At 42.4% G+C, this 14,172-nt stretch overlaps 1 protein-coding gene and 1 long non-coding RNA gene across 2 annotated transcripts in view; both read left to right on the top strand.

Annotated features, from left to right (window-relative positions):
- The window catches only part of cadm2b (cell adhesion molecule 2b), a 142,433-nt gene that overhangs the window by 8,101 nt on the left and 120,160 nt on the right, over positions 1-14,172 (top strand). The gene's annotated exons all lie outside the window — the stretch shown is intronic.
- On the top strand, positions 8,897-9,563 carry LOC133003480 (uncharacterized). The gene is made up of 3 exons (XR_009678287.1): positions 8,897-9,008; positions 9,128-9,221; positions 9,313-9,563. It is a non-coding gene; the product is annotated as an uncharacterized LOC133003480 (long non-coding RNA).

The following is a 14,172-nucleotide window of genomic DNA, read 5'->3' as shown; positions in this document are numbered from 1 at the left end:
TTTTGCGGAGGAAGATGTCTGGTATCATCCAGAAGTCGCCTCTGTTTTGTTTGTGTCTGTTTAAAAGCTTCTCCGATTAATATCGCACAAGAGGAAAACATCATCGCAAAAGTAGTTCCTCTTTATGCTGAGAATATACCTCGGTGTATTAATGCAGCCAAGAGAGGGAGAGAGAGAGAGAGAGAGAGAGAGAGAGATGCAGAGTGCACCGTATAAACTGTGACATACCGGGAGCGTCTTTGTGCGGTTGCCATAATAGATGCTCTTTTCCGTGTCTGCTGTGCATGTTTGGGAGGCTTCCAGAAAGAGTGATTGACTATCTGAGGGTATCGCACTGCAACCAAACACCTGGCAGCCCGACCTGCAGCGGCCGCGCTTGTTTTGAGTTATGTCAGGATCTTCTGCCAAGGCACAAACAAAAGCTGCAATATTGACAACAAACTGTGGAGCCTTTGTTCGGGGGCTGTGTGCGTTGTTTTTTTTTTCAGATGTGGCGATTGGCAGACGTGTCAAGTTCTCACAACCTTCCTCCTCTTCCTCCTCTTTCATCCGTGAAAAGCCTCGGTATTCAGGAGCAGAGGTTCCAGATGAGCTGTTGTCAACCTTTGTTTGTTTGTTTGTTTGACTCCTTTTCTTTGCTGTTCTCACAATAGTCCATTATCCTTTCAAATAAGACGTTTCTTAACAGTATCCAGAGGTTCCTGCAGATCAGAGAGCTAAATGATTCTGCTTTAGAGGTGAAGTGATTGTTGTGGTGATATTGGTTAGTTGTTGTCTCAGTTTATTTTATGAACTGATTTGTGTTATTGTAAATTAACTGTATTTATAATATGCGCTTTGCACTGTGGGCACAGTAGAACAGCGGCACACGTGGGGTTCTGTGTCTTTGGAGGAGGAACCAGGGGATCGAACCACCGACCTGGTCCTGGATGACCCTCTCTATACTGGGACTGTGTGGGAGTGAAGACACCACACGTACAGCGCTCGGGCCTCTTCATTTCCAGCACACTTTATTTTGTAGCAGATTTAATTGTAAGTGACTGAAATCAGTATTTTGTCCATCACTTGACCACAAAGCCAGATCTTTGCAAAATGTATGAAATTTAAAAATTTAATTTATTCTGCGGACATCCGAGTAGAGGCCTGAAGATGATGTTCGCTGCAGCTTCGCCTCCCAAGCGGATGAAGGAGGAACAATGGTTCCATCCAGCTGTGCAGAGCTTTCAGAGGCTTGCACATGAAGGAGGAAGTGAATTAAGGGTCTGAATTCTCCATCCATTTGAAATAACACATGTGAACACCTTGTTCTTTTGGGGTTATTGAGAGTAGATGATGGATAAGAGTGGAAATTTTACCCATTTAGAATTACAAATCTGTCACAGTCAGCGTCTGTATTCCAAATGGCAACAACACAACAGATGTAATTGCATTGGGAACGACTGTGTCCTGGACTTTGAGGTTTTAAATGTTCCCTCTTTTTATGTGTCAACACATAAATTCCATCAGTCTCACACAGGGAACTGGATTTTGCATCAGTGTGCGTCTGTGCTCGTAAAGCCCCCCCCCCCCCAGTCGGGCAGGACATCTGAGCGCCAGATAAAGGACACTCTGTTGCTATCTTTGGAAGTTTGATAGCTTGCTGGAATAAGTCATGCATTTCATTGACTTGTAAGCAGGAAATCATGGCCGGTGCAGTTTTTCATTCCAGGCTAATGTTTTGTGTTTATAATGGTCTTGTGTTTTAGTATTGCTTGTGCACAATAGACAATTAAAGACCCCGAATAGAAAATGAATAGGCAAACCTCCTTAGACCAATAACTATCTGTCAGGGCTCGACTTAAAACCATTTGTATTCTCCGCTCGCTGACCCGCCCCCCCCCCTCTCAGGGTCTTGAGGAGCTGTGGATCCCAGGCATACATTTTGCAGAAGCTGTCCATCACAGAGGCCATCGTGTGCAGACATCTTGTCCTAAGGCGATTTAATGTCTCCACTCCGGTCCTTTACAGTATATCTCTACAATTGTGAGGAAAACTCACGGGAGCTTGTGGGGGGAAACATGGCAACTTAAAGGGGAACAAACTGTAGAACGTAACAAAGACGAGGCTAATTAAAAATGTCTCCATGTCTTGCAGTATTTCAGAGCATTTCAGGACATCTTCCCATGTGCCTTTGGTTTTTCTCTCCCTTCCCCAGTCTTGTTTTCGCTGCAATATTAGTAAAGCGCCTTAGAGCAAAAAAAAAAAGAAGAAATCACTCCTGTCTAACCTGTTTATTTTCCTACAGCAATTAAATTTGACAATTTTGCTGAGCAAACTTGCTCGTAGTTATCAGTCGACTGATTCCCAATGCATAGACAGTCTGAAGGCAACGTCTGCATCTTCACGTCGTCGTGTTAGAAAACAGCTCTCGACAGTTTTTAAGGAAAGTTCACTGCTGCATCAATATGCAATGTTTTGCATATTATTATCATTGGAAGCCACATATATAATAGTGTATGTTAAAGCCCATATTTCATAAACACATTCATATCACACCGTGTAGCCAATGTATGATAATAACATATAAAATCAATACGTACTGTGGCAGAGTTTTGGATGAGTCTGCCCAATGAATAATGTCCAGTAAGTAAAGTATGTACTTTACATACACTTAGGAGTTCTGTGTTTGTAATGGATTACATTCACTCACTAATGGTATTTATATGCTAATCAGATCCGCTAATGTTAAATATTAACATTTCCACCACGAGAATTATGTGTTCAGAAAAATATATGCAACAATTTATTGGGAAATTTATTTTCTTCTTCGTGATAGTAAATAAATTCAGTTTCATTGCTGCAACGCAAGAGCAGAAAATATTTAAAATTCAGCCTCTGCTTCAAGGTAACAACCGAGAAATTATTTTTTTGTTCTCCAACCCAGCTTGAGCGGTGATGCCGTCCCGCAAACCCAACTTTGGAATAAAGACACAAAAAGCACAAAACTTAAGCTCATGCATGTTTATACAGTTTTTATTGACTTCCTCTTTAAAAGCTTCCCACGGGTCCGTAAAGCTGAAGTGTAGATACGGAACGCAGGCATATTTGCAAGTGAAGGTGGGGGATAAAAGCATTGAAACTCATGTCCTCATAAAGAGGGATCAGCAGTCTGCACGGGAGCTGCATACCGATGCAAGAGATGCCAGAGCTCCGAGCCAGAGAGCATGCTTTGCTGAAAAGGAAAAAAAAAAAAAAGCCTTAAAGCCGCTAAGCTGAGAGCAAGACAGGGGAGAGCAAGAGAAGGTGTGAAGCAGGAAGCCACACAAACCACAAAAAAAGCACGAGAGATTTGCCGTAGTGTAATGCAAGATACATCTGCCATTTCCTTCACCTGCTGCAAGCGAGTATCGCAAAAGAGGTTAATGCAGTTTTAAAATAAAGGTTAAACCATTACATGTGGGACGGCGAAGCGCATTTCACAGATTTCTCCCTGATTCACTCTCGGTTCGCTGTGACTTTAGGGTTGAAGAGGAAAAATCTATTTTTCTTTACAGATTTATGTGAGAAACGAAGGCTCAGGATCTGTGAGGAAATGAAACATAAATCCGAGTCTGAATGAGTTGCCTGTGTTCGGTGGAGCATTACAATTAGCACAGATAGATGACCTCCTCTTTAAAGACTCTTTATGGGGAATGTTTCCACCGCCTGCTGCAACGAGCCTGACTTTCTGAGGGCGTGTTCGCTCAGGTCATGTTCGGGAAAAGTTTATTCAAACCCTCGAGCGTTGTTATTATTACAGTCAAGTTTACTTTGGCAGGCGTGAAGCTTCAGGTGTGCAAGTACAGTCACCGCCCTGAGCAGGAAAATACTCATCATACAGAATCCCACATTTTGTTTTCTTCAATTTGACTTTAGCTTAGCAGTATGTGCTAGAACTAACTTAACATAGTTTAGTCCAAAGAAGCCCCCTGAAACCACGTATATATCCACACGCTTAATTATATTGCCTCTAGAGGGTGCAGGTGAGACGCGTCGACTGTGAAAACAGATCAACAACAGGTCTCCGCCTCCACCTACTCTCCAGAAATCAAGGAAAAATATTCTGGATATATGAATACTGCCATCTTGTGGCTATAACGTAGAGTCTGCGCAGAAGCAATCGGGGGGAACGATACGCATGCTTGACCAATCAGTCTCAGTCATGATGGTTCAGCCCGTTTGTATAGTATCAACTAATTCATTTAAATATGCATTTTAAGTGTTTCTCCCTGCCCGTGTGCTTGCATCGAAGAGCCAGGGTTTATGACCAATACTGCAACCAGCCACCAGGGGTTGATTAAGACATTCGGCTTCACTTTCAGGAGCCGTCATGTCGTCTATCTTTATGTGCAGTCTTTGGAAAGACACAATAATCATAATATTATGCCATGTATGCAGGGCCACACAGGATGTGATGACAGCACCAACAGTTAATAATATAAGTATGGAAAATATGGAAAAACTTGTGACATGAAATAGATGTTTAGAGGTAAGAAAAGTAATTTCACAGCCTACAGACAACTAGAGATCTGCTCATTGAGTCTAAAAGGCTCAAAAGAGATGAAAGTACGAATCAATCAGAGTCTGTTTATAAAATCAAAATCTATAGGAGGATGGTGAATGTCCCAATTCCCTAAAAGCTCACTGCAGCAGAACTGTGAATTTGCTCGTCTATAATTGTGTCCACACAGGCAGAGAGAAGTGAAACGTTCCTCATCTTTAGGGAAAACTCGGTCCGAACATCACACATTGTGCTTCGTGGGATTTTAAACATATAAGGAAAAATATTTGGGTAAAAAACAAACGGCAACTTCGGAAGCCATTTAGACAAAGGACGTGTGAGCACAGTTAAAAATAACCTGCAGGTAGGCTGGGGAAGCAGGAGGAGGGGTTTTTTTCTGCATTATTTTTAGAATCGTATTTATGATTTCAGCTGAACTGATGGAAAACTCTGGAGTTTACTCGCCTGTGCAGCAGCGGCCTCGGCATCGATTTTCACCATGTGTACTGAAATAAAGAATCGAGGGTGGATGTGAGTTTCCCCTGTGGTCAGTTAATGTAACTCTTATCTGTGAGGGTTGGCATATGTAAAGTAAATACCTGCCAATGTTTAGATATGTTTAAATAAATAATTAAATTAAATGGCTGGAAAATATTGATATGGAGCAATGTCTCGAATCAGCGGCTGCATCCTTCGAAGGCCGCAGCCCCCCCGGCCCCCCCGGCCCACGGTGACCAGCTCGTCCACGTGAAGTCGAAACCCAAACGAGACGCTCTGATCTACGGATGTTTTCTCTGATCGGCGTCACCAGCTCGTCCTGCCCTTATTGCTGTTGCCTAGCAACAGAGCTGAAGTTGAACCTGACGAGAAAGTTTTTAATGCCTTTTGTTTTTTGTTTTATTTATTTGTTTACATGTGAGCCGTCAGCTGTTCGGTACAGATGAAGCGCGACTCTCGAGCGTTAGACGTCTTCATCGCTCGTCGGAGCTTTTACCTCCTTGAAAGATGTTTCGTCAATGAAGCGCAATGCATCCTGGGACACGTTGAGCTGCGAAGGATCCGCCCTTTGTTTCTCAGGGATGGAAGGACGCTGCGTTTGAAGGACTGTGACGCAGTCGGTCTTCAAAACGCAGCCTCCGAAGGATGCAGCCCCTGGATCGTGACGCAGCTCAGCTCTTTAATTCACTGACCTTGTGTCTGAGCATCTAAATCAAAGCGCTGCAGATGTTTCGCTGTTACTTTTTCCTGCAGTTATACAATCAAAGTGAAGTCGGTCGATACGTGGATTAAAGGAAACACACGGGTCGGGCTTGTTAACCCAGGGGCTGCTGGATGATAAGAATCTCACTGTACATGTCGCCATGTCTCTGCAATGCAGTCAATTCGTTTTTCTGTCATATAAAAAAATGATTTGACCTTTCAGGCGATCCACTCGTTCAACGTGTCACTCCTGATCTGAGCATTTGACAGAGGTGTAGGCAGCAGTGAAGGAGACATCACAGACATGTCAGTGGTTTTTCTTTTGAGCTTTTTGAGACGACATATCAGAGATTGTTTGATCTGCATTTTTCTAATGAGTCAATTAATTGTTAAGTTTAGGAGTTGACGAAGAAACAAGGCCAAACTCCCCAGAAACTCAGGTGAGGTTTTGTTCCTGAACATCTATTAGTTGACTGATTGATTTATAGACCTATCGTTTAAGCTCCTGTGCAAACTAACCCTTTTCTTGGAATATACATTGATAACAATTCATTGAAAATATTGGGCACATAGAGTTAATGATGACTGTTTATGTGACATGGTTAAAATGGCAAATAATTGTAATCTTGCAATGCAAATGAAACTGGGGAAAAAAACTACATCTTTCCACCAAATTTTGTGGTAATTCGTCCAGTATGTTATTGAGTAATCCTTGTAACTAACAGACAAACAAATGCAATTGCTTCTAAAATCTGTGAAATAAAAGTAATCACGACCAGGAATGGGAAACCGTAGAAACAGTGTGACCAGTAAGAGGAGCAGACACAATAGTTTTGCTCTCAGAATCAATCCTGAGCCCAGTAAGACTCCCACCTTCACCGGAGTCACCGGTATCTGCTCTCTGTGAGAAAACAGCCACAGGAAGGATGCACTGTTTTGGATTGCGCTGCTAAAATAGCAGGATATAAAGCCAGGCCGGACCCTGCAATAAGCTGCTGTAATGGCCGGTCTGGACAGACCCGGCCTTTTGTGGGCTCCGAGATGATTACACATTTAGTGTCCTCCGGTACTGGAGGAGTGCGAGGACATCCGGTGCACCAGGCGACCTTAACTACTGGAGCTGCAGCATCCCCCAGATAATGACCACTCTGAACCCCAGGAGCAGGCCTCATCACCCCGTAAATACAGGGACCGTATGGACTCTCGGTGAAAAGCTGCCGGCAGTCACTTTTTCAAATGGACGCATACTTGTAGGAGGCTTTTGTGCAGAGGGGGAAAAAATAGACTTGGATGTTATTTCCACAGGTTCACAAGGACTGTGTTTTGTGGAGGCTTGAGTTCACTTACACTGGCCAAACGGCAGATGTCTCGAAAGAGTATAATGTTGTTTTTTTCGGTGCAGGTCTCCCACTGGAAAAAAATGATCCGGTCAGATACTGTATGCAAACCGAATTCACGGCTGTGTAAAAAATTGCCGGTCCGTGATGAAGTGCAGCTTTCGGGAGCAGATTCAGGGTCAGTGCGCAACAGATAATGTTGAATTTCTGCTGAGCAAAAGAGGAAAGTTTTCAAAAATCAGAGCCAATTGCAGTTTTAACACTGTTCTGTCAGTTTGAGAGTCGTTGCTGCACACACTGCATGAAAAGAAGCGTTTGTGTCAATCTGTGTCGCAGAGAAGTGTTGGCACATCCTTCGGTTAACGACTTTCACACGTATCTGCAGGCAGCAAAGGAAACGCTCAGGGTTCCTGCAGTTGTCAAGCCTGTGAGCTGTTGAGATTTGACCCCCCCTGCTCCAACTCCTAGAGGACGCTTTCACATGCAAATGACAATGCTCTGAGCTTCACAAATGCAAATCAGTTTCCCTGAGAGCAGATAACACCAATGTGTTAGAGGCACCAACAAACTATCTGGCTGAGTAAACCAGGCTTAAAATAAATATTAAACCTGAAATTTTAAATTGTTCTTAAGTAAGTAAGTGTGCTATAATGAATTATATTGTATACCACGAACAAAGGTCAATGCAGTCAAAAGAAATGAAACAATGCACTTTATTTCAAATTTTTATTGTCATCCAAAACAATCCTAAATCTCAACAACTGTATAGAGTGGCATGATTACAGTCACTTTTTCAATTGTGCTGGTTAAATGCACAGAGGAAGTGTAAACCACACCTCTACCAGCAAATAAATGATGCTGGGTATGATCATATGTGTCCTGTAAGCTCCAAACTTCTACTGGCTTTCCATAAAAATATCTGTCCTCCCAAAATACTGGCATCAAATTCACATGTCAATGGCAAACTAAGCTGTTCCATGAATTATAAATGGAACCTTTTCACCACTACTTTCAAAATTGCTATGAAACATTCATTGATTTAATGATTTATTTTTTCAGTGTAATATTTAATCCCCCATGTTTAAATCCCACATTATTATTTTAAATATAAAGGAGACACAATATAGAGCTTAAATTCCTTCATAATTTGAACTTCAATTGTCTAATTGTTGTTATTAAACTTTCTCAGTATTCCATTAAAACAGTCAACACTTTTATCCAAAGCGACTTACAATAAGTGCATTCAACTATAAGGTTACGAACACAGAACAGCATGAGTGAATCATGTGTGTAAATTTACTAAACACCACAAAAAATAAACCTGGCCTCAGTCAAATACTTATCCCATGAAGTAACCGCTGCTCACGTCACCCGCTCGCGTCATCAGCTGATGGACTCGTCCAATCAGAGCCTCGTAAACGCCGTGCAGCAGCGTCGAGTGTCCCGCAGACAGGAAGCGGGTCGTGTTTAGCTTGTCCCGTACGAGTGACTCTGTCTTCGGGGTAAATAACTTGCTGAAGTCGACACGACGCTGTTCCCTGGAGGAGAAGATGAGTGCGTGTGGAGGCAGAGCCGCGGGCCCGGTGTGGACGAGTCGAGGCGGAGAAGACGGATGCACAGTCCCTGAGTTACGGTGAGCTAGAGACGCCATGCTAACCACTAAGCTAACTGGTACATCTGAAAGCATGTCCGCCACTCTTTGGGATAGCGAGAAAGTTGCTAAAATACGAATACAGCATCGAGTGCTGGAGCAGATCTAGTGCATGTGTAAATATGTATGAATTACTTAGATGTAACAGTTTGTTCTCGTTAAGTTTTTTCATCAACGTGACTTTTTTCTGTATGTTTTCACAGCCTCAGCCCCCCCCCCCACACACACACACAAACAAAGAGGCGTTAGGCTGAGACGCTGAAAGTCCGGATTTAAAGTGCAGAAAATTAAGCCATTGAATGTAAGTAACTGTTTATGAATTGTTTTGGTGTTTTTTTGCTGTGGATCTTCCAACGGTGATGCAGCGCGGCTATTTCCGTTTATTAATAATAAAGTCATGTTACATGTGTTGTTTTCCAGCTGCCTGTCCATGACGTACAAAGACACACTATGAGCCGGTATGATCCGACCAGACCTTACATCAGCATTGAGGAGTTGTCGGAGAAGAAAGAGGGTAAGGTTATATTCATTAAATAATTTTCCAGTTACATGTAAAGGTGTATGTTGTCATTGAACTGTGCTAATTTTACTGAATGTGTTTACAGCTGATTGAAGCGGGACAGATGACATGGATCCATCCTTCCACAGCCAGGAGTGCACCGACCTGTGTCCCACACTTCATATAAGACTGGAAGCTACACTGGATCTCACAGCTACACACCACAGACGTCTACACACTGGAGAAGAGTCCCACAAAGAAGTCATGACCCAGAGGCTGCAGAGAAACATTTCAAGCCTCACCTGAGATTTTGTACAATATTTTTGCTGTATGTAAATAAAGCTTTCACTCCACATATACCTTGTTCACATTTGTTCCCTGTACAATATGTTCACCTATAGCATCAAGCATCACATGAATGTTTAGTTTTAATTAACTGCAGTGCTTTTGGTAAAGGCTTACTTATAAATAATAATAAATATTAATATATACATTTTTATTATAAATATTGTGTGGGAGGGGCTTACCCCACGTGCGGAATGCTGTGACCCCACGTGTGCACTACAATGACCCATAAGGTGACCAATAGCAACACTTCTACCAGCCAATCACGAGTGACATTAGTTTCAAGGGTCTGTGGTTTCCTCCAATGGTGAGTAGAGAGAGGTTCTAGCCAGCGGCTGGACTCCGATTCATATGCTAATTAGATCACACGTCGCGATCGGTCCGCGAGGCTCAGCGAGCCCCCCCGCGGCTCTCTCCTTTGTTCTCCAAATCCCCCTTAAGGTCCGCAAACGCCGATAGACCCACCTTGTCTTCACTGGCGAACGCCGAGGTAACATCATGGAAACAGTTGGTTACAGCAGGGGATTAGGCCTGTCCGTAGAGGTTCACTGTGACAATAATACTGCTTTTCGTCTAGTGACAATTCAGTCATTATCTGTTTTTACTGTCTGTTTGTGTTATTTTGACTTTAGTGTTTTGATGATGAAGGTGGGATTTATCCCCAAACTGTTAAAGTGTTCGAAACAACTTGACCACAAATCAATTCAATTCTATTTGTACAGTCACATTTTGCCTCATGGAGTTTAACAAGGTGCAGCATCTTCTGCCTGTTCCCCTCGACAAGAGTGAGAAACTGTCAATGTTTAAAAGAAAATATGTGGAAATATGTGACCAATAATGGTAGTGTGTGTGTGTGTGTGTGTGTGTGTGTGTGTGTGAGAGAGCTGGCATATTGTAAATCTAAGCAATATTTGAAATCATCAATCAATCCACGATCTGCTGAGTAAAGCACTTTTACAGAAACATGCAATGCTGATTTAATACAACAACAAACCATTTGCTATGAATTGGATTTAGCTGTAACGTGACCCGGGACTCTAACCTTCCTCCTGGTCTGCACGGACTCGCACTGTGCGCTCGCTCGAGGCCAATCAGACACATCAGAGGGAGTTCGCTGCTCAGGTGATTTTCATTAGGTGTTTTTTGCTCCTTTTGCCTTCAGACAGTTTGACTTCTCGTGTGGCCTTTTTAATTTTTAGTCCTGAAGGCTGGAGACTGGAATTAGCAGCTGGGGGACCGGGGCAGAGGCAGGTGCACGTGTGGTTACTGACGTGTTCAGTGTGAATCATTCCACATCGGGTTTGATCGCCCTCGGTCTTCTGCTCTGTCGGAACGATGGAGGGACCGTCACAAGTCCCGGCAATTGTTAAAAGAAATCGGTTAACGAAGGGGGAATATTTGCCTCCCGCTCAAAATGCGACAGCGCTGCTGGGAGCACTGGAGTCACACTGGAGACAGACTGGAGTCACACTGGAGTATGACTGGAGTCACACTGGATACACACTACAGACACACTGGAGTCACACTTTTTGAGGACAATCATGTGGTTTCTTTGAAATAACAAATTGATCAATGTAAAACCATTAAGGATTTTCAGAGCTTAAAGACGATTAAATATGTACGTCCTCTTCTTTCTTCACAGCGTAGGACGATTTCCTGTTTTTATCCTTTCAGTCTCTGTGTGTGGTAGCTTGTCTGATACAAACCAGTCGCTGTTTAAGTACGAGTCATATTAAAAGAAGTCCGTTTTTTTACTATATTATCATTAGCACCATAAAATCATAGTTTTTCGTCCTTATTCCCATTTTAAGTCTTATATTCCTGTGTATTGTCTCTCGTGCAAGTGAGTTTTAAAAGAAAAAGAATGCACTTAAAGGGACTCTTACCTTTGTTGCATTTGAGAATTACAGCACATTCAAATCATCCCGCCTTCCTCCAATGTCCCACCCCCTCGTTCCCATCCGCGGTGTTTTTTTGAAGAAACTTTATTTACAAGCAGACTTACAATCTACTGCCTCCGCGCAAGCACGTGAGTTTTTGTTTACCAAAGCAATGGATTCGGTAAGTTATATACATTTACATTCACATGCCTTGATGACGCGGGCCCGAATGCGCCACAAGAAGCAGACGGAAAACCTGCATGTCCATGCAGCAAACAGACAGGTCTGTCGGCCAATAAGGTCCTTCGGTCCGAAGAATTTTATTGGTTGAAGTTTTCACTAAATATTATGAGAGTGAAATAATTGTTTGTTTTTACTCCTGGTGGGTCTGTCTTGCATTTTAGAGTGTCATTACCTTATTAATACCAATTTAACCTTATCCAAAAAAAGTGTAAAAATGCAACAAAGGTAAGAGTCCCTTTAAACTTCAAACTCAGTAGAGCTCAATCAATTAATCAGTCAATCAAACAAATGTAATTATATAGCTCATGATCACAAATCACAATTAGTCTTTTAAGGCTTAACAAGGAGCAACGGAGGGTAAGAAGCAGGTGGAATAACAGGAAGTAGTTTTAGTCCCAGACAGGAGAGAATGTTCTGTAGAAATCATCCCAGTGGGCGACCTCCACCAGCGGCAGGAACATGATGCAACAACCAAACCTCGTCAGCACGTTGGAGTCCCGCACCACAAAAACCTGTCCCAAGGCCAAAAAACCCTGCACTAGATTGTTTAGTTTGTATTGTAAAAATATATAAAAGGAAAAAAAGCAAGCGGTCTTATGTCCTAAATTATTTATTTTTGGCGTAAAACATTGAGCAAGAAATTGGGTTCTTCCCTCGCCCCCAAACTGGAAATTGTATTTTTGGCTTTGCAAACAAACAAACAAACAAACCAACAAGACACCAATTAATAACCGCATGTGGAATTCATCTGTGTGAATGAACTTGAGCTGGACAGAGGACACAGCGTGTGTGTGTTTGTGTGTTTTGCACGTGCGGACGATGGCTGCAGCGGCTGTTTGTTTTTTACTTGTGTTTGTGTGTTTGTGTTTGTGTGTCCACGTGTGAGCAACCTGGATAAACATCACAGCAACTGTAGTCCAGCTCACATTATTAGTTCCCTTGTGCTCAGGTGGACATGATGCAACAACACCAGCTACAACCTGCTACAGCTCAACCGTGTGTGGATGTGACTTCTGGGCGACGACATCTTCTCACGGCTCTTTGCCTCAGTGCTTCTGCTTATCTGGATTTTTACCCACATTTTGGATGTGCAAATAACGTAGGTGGAGCCAGATGATAGTAAAAAAAAGAAGGTCCCAGGTCAAGTGGAGCAATATTTCTCCACCATGGGCTGTGCATATTTTTCCATTTCTGTATTAAAGGTTATCTGTATTATTTTGCAGGGTTTGCAGGAGATAGTACGCTGTTCATTTCCTAAAAGTCGCCCCGATAACAGTATGTTGTGTGCATTTGCATAAACATGCATTTTGTTCCCCTACAAAGATGCTCAGACACAGATCAGATGATAATATCTGGAGTGAATGAGGTTTCTTTGTTGCCGGGTATCAAGGTGCTGAGAGCGGAGACGGCTAATGTGGTTAGCTGTGTTTCTTCATCATTGTTCCCGTTCAACAAACCCTCCAAACATTGAGTTAGTTCCACCAGGGAGATGATGCTTAAATCAGGGTTTGTCTGTTTGTTTGTTAGTCTCTACTGATTTTATTTAGAATATATGACCCACGGATCAGATCTAGATAAACCAGGAATTTACTTTTAATATATCATATTGGGATACGGCATTTACGCAGGTATGAGGTCTTGAAGCCCCCTTGTAGTTGGGTTGTTTGTTTACCTCAGCCATGGAGGTTATGCTTTAATTTGCATTTGTTTGTGTGCTTGTTTGTTTGTTTGTCTGTTACTTAGCAGCATTACACAAAAACTGTTTAATGGAGGATCCAGGAAGTTATTATCACTTTACATCTTGCAACATAAAGAATTTTTCAACATTTTTGTTTATTTCGGATCTTGATTTTCAACAGTTTTGGGCTCTGTTCATGACAAATTAATAATTGCGTTTATTTGACCACTTCCTCCTTTTCTTTTACACTTCCACTATAAGAGGACAATTGGATTAAATGTGATTCTAGTTTATCTAAGTGTTAAATGTCTTTCTCTGATGACGGTAATGATCAGGATTACAGCTCTGTAGGCGGTTTCATGTCTGTTTGCATTACACGTCTGTTCAATGTTTCCAATGGAAGTGGAAAGTTTGTGCACTGGGCTTCATCAGATGAAAAAAGTAATAATGTGCACAGTGCAAGTTTAACGGATGATTCTTGTAATGTCGTCTGACTTGATACCGTTCTCTCTGCTCCACTTTTCCGTAGTTTCGAAACACAATCAGTGAAACACAATCAGGGTATTTTTAGAATTCCTCCTGAACGCTGCACAGGGCTGATCCTGAATTACTTACCCTTTTGCCAGTGGCAACGCAGGAGCAGTAATAGGAAATATGGGTTTCCAAGGTATTCTTAGCTTCACAAAGGCTGTGTTAAATTTATCCCAGATTGACAGGATCCAGTGGGGATTTTAACGCTGAATCTAAAAACCCACTGTCATTTCCTCGCTGCGAGACCAGAGGCAACACGGAGGATGGTGTGAAGGTTGGTGCACATCGG

Source organism: Limanda limanda, chromosome 6 (genome assembly GCF_963576545.1).
Source record: "Limanda limanda chromosome 6, fLimLim1.1, whole genome shotgun sequence".
Taxonomy (NCBI): Eukaryota; Metazoa; Chordata; class Actinopteri; order Pleuronectiformes; family Pleuronectidae; genus Limanda; species Limanda limanda.
The sequence above is the reverse complement of the archived record's forward strand: the minus strand, read 5'-3'. Positions and strand labels throughout refer to the sequence as shown.